General features: G+C 36.7%; 1 long non-coding RNA gene across 3 annotated transcripts in view; it reads right to left on the bottom strand.

The window, feature by feature from the left end:
* Positions 1 to 3,938: 3,938 nt before the first annotated feature.
* LOC104227899 (uncharacterized) overlaps positions 3,939 to 8,624 on the bottom strand; it is a 28,584-nt gene continuing 23,898 nt past the window's right edge. For all 3 annotated transcript variants that reach the window (XR_011401830.1, XR_011401831.1, XR_011401829.1), the window contains 4 exons: positions 6,034 to 6,127; positions 5,373 to 5,436; positions 5,017 to 5,276; positions 3,939 to 4,573 (listed from right to left, as the gene is read on the bottom strand). This is a non-coding gene — a long non-coding RNA (uncharacterized lncRNA). The remainder of the gene's footprint in view (positions 4,574 to 5,016; positions 5,277 to 5,372; positions 5,437 to 6,033; positions 6,128 to 8,624) is intronic.

Raw genomic sequence — 8,624 nt, 5'->3', positions numbered from 1 at the left:
TTATCTATTTATAGAGGTCATTAAGCGTGTTGGGGAAGCCAAAAGGCCGACTGTTAGCCGCCTCTAATTAATATTTTGGGAATCGCACAAAAAGCAACTTTTCAGTCGCTTCTACTGTTGATGTCACGATATTGGCATCAGGATCAAGGCATCAAGGATTAATTCGTCAAAAATCATCAAGGGCATCCTATAAGTCGAGTTCGAGCAGAATAACCACCCGATTACTAAGCCCAAGGGCTATCAGGGTTTGAAGAGTTTCTCACCTGAGAGCTGAGAAAAGGCCTAACGGCTATCTTTATTATAAGTTCGAGCAAATGCTAGCTCGATTACAAAGCCCAAGGGCTACCCGGGTTGGAGAAATTTCTCATTCGGGGATAGCAAAGAAGACCTAAGGGTTAACTTCATTCCGAGATCTTGCTCTCACCTAACTCGGGCTTGGGGATCACGATGCTCCGAGTTCACATTTAAGCTCAGCTCGAGGATTAACGAGAACCTCGAGGGGCATTATATTGATCGACTAAGAACCTAAGGATTTATTATGTCCTAAGCTCGGTATTTAGGCTAGTCATTGAAATCATAAAATCGAGTCTTTTATGAATAAAAATAGAATAAAATTCAGCATGGGTCGAAAGGGATACAAAAGAATCCTTTTATACTTCCAAGAATTGATTACAAAGTATAACTACGACACCCACGAAGGATACTTACACAGGAACAAAGAAGCAAAAAACAAAAGCCAAAGATCCTAATTCACTTTTAAGGCCACGACCTCGAGAGTATCATCTCCAGAAATCCTCTTCTCAGAGGCACCATTTCTGATCCTTGGAGACGTTTGACAGAAGACTCTCGATAAACGTAATTATATCTCCAGCAGCCGGGATTGAGCATTCCATTGAAACTTTGGGCTATAATACATTAAGAAAGAACAAGCAAAAGAAAAAAAAACAAAAGGGGTTGCAAGATGCACGAGCAATTATCCAAGAGTGATCATCCTCGGAACTATGTTTCGGTGTAGGATGCAAAAGTTAGTAGATGATAGTGCCACCTCATTTCATGGAAAGCAAAAGAAATGAAGCGCCACACCAAGTTGAAGTTAAGAGAGATAAGCAGCAGTGTAAAGCTCGCATATCTCCTGATACGTGAAGGATTCGGTGCTCTTATCTCATTGTCTCGAGCCAAAGCTTTGAAAAAGGATGTCTTGGCATAACTGGTAAAGTTGCTGTCATGTGACCTTGTGGTCACAGATTTGAACCATAGAAATAAATGATTAGAGGAAGAGATAAAGAAGGGAAAGGGCCAAAAGCAGATGAAGAAGGAATAAATGTAGTTTTTGTTCAGCCAACTAACCCCATATTTATAGAAAGCCGACGACGGGACCGGCAGCGCAAGTGGCCGACAAAAGCTGTAACGTATTTGATGTTTTGGGGAAGCATGCTGACATGACATTTTCGATCACTTCAAGCGCCTACGTCATGAGCATGACGTCATCACGAGTGGCTAGGAAAAATCGAGGTTCAAATTGTTTCTTATCATCTTATTCTAAAAAACACGGGGACTATCTATATACGGTCAAAATCAAGGAGCCCAATTTTGAAGTCTTAAATTGGGCTATGAGTCCAAGTCCAGGCAACACAAAGTAGGGGTCGGACCCGGCTGAAGGACACAAACCTCGAGGAAGCAGATTGAAGGCCTGGCACAACCTACATCGAGGACAGTACAATCTCGAAGACACTCAAGAAAGAGCAGGAATTTCTCAATGACACGTGGGTCAGGGCATAAATTATAGGATAAGATCTGTACGAAATAGTACAAGTCCGTACTAGGTTGTTATACAGCTGTACCAATAGAATTCTTTTCCATAATTGGAAATGTACCATATTAGGGTTTTCCCTTCCTATATAAAGGGGACCCCAATCATTTTGTAAAAAAAACATTATTCACTGCAATAAAATATTCTACTCTGCTTTTCTTGTTTACCGTGCTCAACAAGTATTCTTCAGCTTTATTGTTTTTACTTTACTGTACATATTTCATTGCTCTTAGCTCACCTTGAGGCCCCCAAGAAAATCGAGCTCGAGGTCCTTATTGCTCTAGCAACATTGGTTTGGTTCATCAATTCTTCTTACTTAGACCTAATATTACTTGTATATTACTAGTATTAGAATAAATCACATACCTTTAAAACCATATCATATTTAATTGTTACTCCCATTTTTTGAGGTAAACAATTTGACCAATTTTAAGCGAATACAAACACCCTTAATAGCTTGCAATTCTACTCGTTTCTTTTTTGTCAAAGTTTACCTACATAATTAACAATTGCTTCAAGGCATCAGGGATTTACCCTTCAAGAATAGTTTACAAACCCAATGCATGTTTTCTTTGCAGCTTATAAACCATCATATGTAAAGCCCGCTACATATATTTATTAACTGCAAGAATCTTCAATAGATAATCATTTAATAAATTTGAATATTCGACAGATCCAATGAATAGTATCATAGGACTGAAGACTAGCTGCTAGCTGACAATCAGCTCACCTAGTCTATCATTAAAATGGTGAGTCTTAATGCTATACCTGTCAATGAGAAGAAACATTTGCACAATTATGATACTTTTTAAGGTAAGAGCATTGATTGATAAGTGACTATAACAAATTAGATATAAAAAATCACAGAAGTGGCATGAAGCAGCAACGGAGAAGAAAATGCAGGTTGTTGATACACACACAGTTACAGCAGTAGAGTCCCATTGCGCATATATAGTATAGTTCTCAGCAATTTTGAAATGCTCACGTCAGATTTCTCACGTCATATAATGGTCCTACACTCATACCCAATGGAGTCATAGTGTCTAATTCTGGAAATGAGTAGTAATAACTCTTCTACATTTATAGTGCCTTTAGCTGCTTAATTATACTAAAGTAAAGGCTTAAGCTCGTGGCACAAACCACGTAATGCTTAATTATACTTGACTGGCCGACATATTTTTAGAACAAATTAAGTAATACTATAAGTTTCAACCACTTTGCAAAGTAGAGTGATAATGTGTACATAAGAGAAAAGTTTAATCTTTTTTTTTCATATCAATTAAAGTTTTGTCTAAAATATGTTTGACGATGAAAAACATGAGAAAGTATCATCAAGCGAAGCATTACAAGTTATATAAGACGGAAAAGACTACATGCAAATATTCTCTCTAGAACTATCAAAGACTGATGAACCGAATACAAAGAAGTTGGACAAGAAACATGTTATGTGAGTTTCGCGATGAATAATCAGTCCCCAAGTCTCTTGTAAAAGAGAAAGGGGTTGCAGTAAGTTCATAGTCGACATAAAAACAGTTTTAACTATGATAATCTTCTGATGATAATACAGAGAGAAATCATGTACTCGACCCTAGCTAAATTGGTATTGATGGATCCCAGGAAAATCCGCAGCCGCTAACCTTCAGGTGTGCATTGGATATAACCTACTCACTGTGCAATGACTAGGCAAGCCCTTGCGGGCTACTCTAACTGAGAAGGCTGCAGGTGAGGGGAATCGATCCCAGGTCATCCACGTGGGTAACCACTTACCCAACCGACTCAGCTAACCCTTGCGGGCTACTTGCTGAGTTGACAGCGCAAAGAAAGGGAAAAATATAACAAGTCTACAGTATCACCATTGTTCGTAGCATGCAGCAAAAGAATGTAATACAGTAGTACAAGATTGCAAAAGTCAATAATTAGAACCACGTATAGGGCAAAAGTGGCATAGAGTTATAGACTGAAGAAACCATTGCATATAGATCTACAATACATTAGTAACTAATACTCCCTACTTGGTTCAACTGACACAAACGAAGAACGAATTGCCTGTCCTCCAAAATTTCCACATTCATGTATGCAATTAAGCATCCTTTTTTTTTAATGCAAATAAAACAGAGAAGAGAACGAATAAGCGAAAGCTATATTTTGTATTAGAAGGATTTGGTCTTAGTCATACTAGTGTTGTAATCTATACTATGTATTTTTACAAAGGCTTTACAGTATACAGATTAGATTTCTTCTAAATTCAAATAATGAGATCAACTGGTAACTCAACTGCTAACAATCTTTTGCAGTCTAACAAAAACAGACTAGTTCAAGGGAAAGAAAAAGTGATAGCATGAACATGTGATGTTCGTTAAGAAAACATTTCAGTAAATTACATTTGCTAATGTGTTTCTGCCCCCGTCTTCCTGGGCAGATGGGCAGGGATACATAAAAAAAAATTAACCAACTACATTTCACTCCCAAATTAGTTGGTACTGACTATAGCTAAGACCATTTTGGAGGCATTTCCTCACCTCAATAAGTGACCTAAGGCCAAAGATTGGTGTAACGAGTAAAGCCAGCTTCAAGGAATAGTTCTTGTTCCGTTCTTTCTTTTGCGGTGAAAACCATTGCCATCAACATGTCAAACATGAGCTTTACTTCAGTCATGTCTGGTTCATCTTCGTTTGTGTCTTAACACCATGTCAATGCAATAGCTTCTCTGCATTTCTTCAGTAGCTTGACACAATCCTCATCTCTCCAACTGTGCAATACTTGCTGCAAAACATAACAGTGTGACATTGCATCGAACTCTGATTAATTTGAACAAATGTTCTGCCAACTTCGAAGATAGTTAATTAGATCAAACAGACCGTAAATTTAACTAATACAAAAAGGATATAGAAAGTTGAATCCATGTGAGAAATTTGTGCTTATGTATAATCTATGCTAGTATACAAGGATGTGCCTCGGATAATGTATAGAAAATGGAGAAATTTCTTCCAACCTAAATAGAACCTGCCCAAATTGTATTTGACAATCTTTAACTTGTATGAACTCACAGTGCAAAAACTTTTTATGCGATTAGCGTACTTAGCCTGTTTTTTTTTCGAGTTACCAATCACACTTTTGCGGACCGATCTTTTAAGTGATTTGATGGTGTGATAAATGCTAAACTCATCTACATAAGGATATATAAAGAATAAAGTTCTTGTATATACCTTAAGCAAAATGGCATCAGCAACATGTGGAATAGATTGAAACATAGCCCCTCCTACATAGCTTAAATTCTCACTTTTTGGCATGTCAGCAGCAACATGTGGAAGATCAAGGACAGTGCATTTCAAGTGAGGAAATGCCTCCAAAATGAAACATCTCATTTTCTGAAACATCCTAAGGTTTATTTCTAAAATGCAGGAAAAAACACACTTCCCAGTGAAGCAGTAAGGGCAATGCAGCTTCTGGAGTGAATACTAGTGCCCTGCATCCACAAACATCTTCATGAGGTTCATATCAACAAAACTTGATATTCTACAAACTGATCAGGTAAAATATGAAACAATACTCTTGCATCCACCTTTGCAGCATTACTTTCAATGATTTGGAAATCCTAATTTATTTGAGCATCTCAATCCTGCAAACTGTAAAAACGTCACAACCCAATTTAGAGATGTGATCGGCGCTCAGGAATAGGTCCTAGCAAGTTTACCAAGATTTTAAAGAAAATCGGACAAAGTTTTCTTATATCTAGGGCTGTCCATATTTTCCTATCTCAGCTAGAATCATACAACACGACTAAGTCCACCACCACTACTAACTTCCCTTTTGTAACATACTAACTCCATCACCAAAAAAGAGTAGAAAGTTGTTCTTACAAGTCTCACGATAACCAAAATACTCATGAACTTGACAAAAGGAGCAATCCTAAGAGTTTAAAAGAACGGACGACAATAATGACAAAAACTCTTCGCTCCAGCTAACCAACATGGGGTTCAGGGAAGGGCTATCAAAACTTTCATGTCTCCGCTAAAATCACAACACAACAAGCACCCATCAAAAAAATCACCAAAATTACTAACCTCCCACTAATAACACAATAATACTAGGTCCATCACGAAAATTTAAATAAAAAAAAATTTCAACGGACACTAAAAGTGTTACGATAACCAAAGTACTCATGAAAACTAACAAAGCAATCCTAAGAGTTCAAGGAAAGGACATGAATAAATGATAAAGACCTCTTCTCCTGCGCAAACCAACAAGGGGCTCTCCGGTACTATCAACTTTGCAAGCTCTAGATAGGTAGGTCCTCGTCTACATCAATAGATGTCTCTGTAAAACAATAGAAAAAAAAGTGAGTCACCTAGCTTAATGAGTAGATAACGCTTACCAACAACTACGTTATATGGACACAAGTCAGGAAGCACGCCAGTACATAGTATTCACAAAATAGATTAGAAATGCCTTTCCTTATAACAATAACCAGTGATATATTATATCATGAATACATCATATATAAGGTAACGATGCGGTAACAGACAGGCATCATCTTAGCCCCGTCATAAAAATCATAAGCTATGTAAAATACGGTGTCACAATCAACTACGTAGGTTTGAGAAGCTTACAATAGTGTACCATGTAAACAACAGGCAACCAAAAAAATCAAATCATGAAAATGAGGTTTCTTTGAGGAACTTCTGACACACATTGGCAGCCATTGCTAGGAAGCAAGGATCCAACAAAAGAATCACAGATTCAAGGAAAAAATTCAAGATTAGGAGTTCTTTTTCTCACATTTTACGTTCTCTTGCACCTATGAAATTTTTGTGGCTTCAATACTATTTTATCTGAATCACACTCCGCTATGGAGTGGCTTTCTTGTAGTAGGATTTAGATGGATCCTAAGATTTTATTTTATGGATTAATTTCTTTTGTTTCATCTAATGTTGATTTGATTAATCTTTCTTAGTGCAATTTCGAAATTCTAATTGAAAGAAGTCGTTTGAATCCTTCACATTCTCACCTATGCTTAACAACAACAAACCAATAGTTAGTTTCTCACAAGTGGGGTCTGGGGAGGGTAAGATGTATGCAGCCTTACCCCTACCCCTAAAAGGGCAGAGAGGTTGTTTTCGATAGACCCTCGGCACATTCTCACCTATGCTTGACTGATCATAATTTGTTTTTTCTTATCCTGAACGAGAGCAAAGGCTAGTCTTGAACCTACTTGCAATCATATCTAGGTAATTAAAAGGGTTTATATCTATTCGTGGGACCTAAGGTGGGTTAATCAATCATCTCCAACACTTAAGGTGCTTTAAACACTATTTGTTAATCGCGAAAGGTGATAATAGTTTGGCATAATTTAAAGAAACACCAAATAACTTAGAAAGTGAATAGATTAAAGAGGAATGAAGATCATATGTTAGTCAAAGGCGAAATCCATATCCAAACCTTTTTTTTGCTTATTAGAATCTCCAACCATCAATTCTGCCTCCAGAACTTTGGCATTTTTCAATTCACTTTAGTTATAGGATCGTTCATAAAGTTATCTAATTTCTAAAGTTGTGTTCAGGAAACATTAATTAGTTAATTAGAAACCTCAATCCTCGTAGGATCAACAATAATTTATACCATCTTTGACAAGTGCAAGCTTTAACTTTCTACCAAGATTTCTTTCACTCACAATACAAGTGTGTGTAGCTCAAGCATATCGTTCATGGGCAATCAGGAACATTTCCTTCAATCAATCTATAACTACATTGCATTAATCTAGTGTCAAGTTTTTTAGAAAGAGTGTTCATTATATCCCTATATAGACTCATCCATAACAAATTCCCAATACTCAACCCTCTTTGGTTTCATCTTTGACCCTCATATCATCAAATTGTGTTTTACCATGCCATGGGTAACTCAAATCAATCAATAATTTCCCACTTTTCAATTGGTTCATATAATTTATTCATTGGAATCATGGATAATTTCATGGATACTACTAGTTTCTTTAACCTTAGCTTCCCAATCAAGGAACAAGCAGTAACAATAACTAAGCCCCAATCCCAAATAAGTTAGGGTCGACTATATCAGTCATCACTGACCATATTTTCTATTTAAATTTATCCCATGCTAACATTACAAAACAAAAATAAAAATGAAAAGTACTAGAAGGAATCTCAAATAGGGCTCGCAATTCAAGTATATGTTAACAAGCCTGTAGAACATATCATGCTCAAATAAAGTCATAGAATCTTAAAGAGGAATAAGAGACTCATAGAAAGCAAAGAACCTAAAGTGAATAGATTAACATGACTACAATATATTTTCAACTAATTGGTATCGCTTATATAAATCTTCTGAAAAAATACATAAGTCGCCCCTAAGACTTATCCCAAAAACTCAATGCTACACCTAAACTTCAATGGCGATCCCTTCCCCCTATTATGGTTTAGAGTGGAACTAATACCTCCTTGAAAATAAAAAATCAAGCTTGTGAGGGATACATTTCACGCTCCTCCATATGTCAAATGCCACTTTAATTTATTTATTTTTATTTCACTTTGTTCAGTTTTTTCTTAGATTAGTGATTTTAATAGTTTTGGGGTAGGAAGTAGGGGAGGCGGAAAGGCCTCGGTAGTGATGTGTTTCTATCTCATTGTTGGACATATAAATGTTCAATAGAACCTAACAAAATACCTTTAACTTTGGTAAGTATCGTCCTATCACGTAACACTCCGAAACCACTTATCCATTTCAACCATCTAATTTTGATGGTATGTATATCATCCTCATCTATCATTCCATCCTACTAGAATAACCAACCTTGATATTT

The sequence above is a fragment of the Nicotiana sylvestris genome, chromosome 8 (genome assembly GCF_000393655.2).
Source record: "Nicotiana sylvestris chromosome 8, ASM39365v2, whole genome shotgun sequence".
Lineage (NCBI taxonomy): Eukaryota > Viridiplantae > Streptophyta > Magnoliopsida > Solanales > Solanaceae > Nicotiana > Nicotiana sylvestris.
Note: the sequence above shows the minus strand (reverse complement) of the source record. Positions and strands in the feature narration are given on the sequence as shown.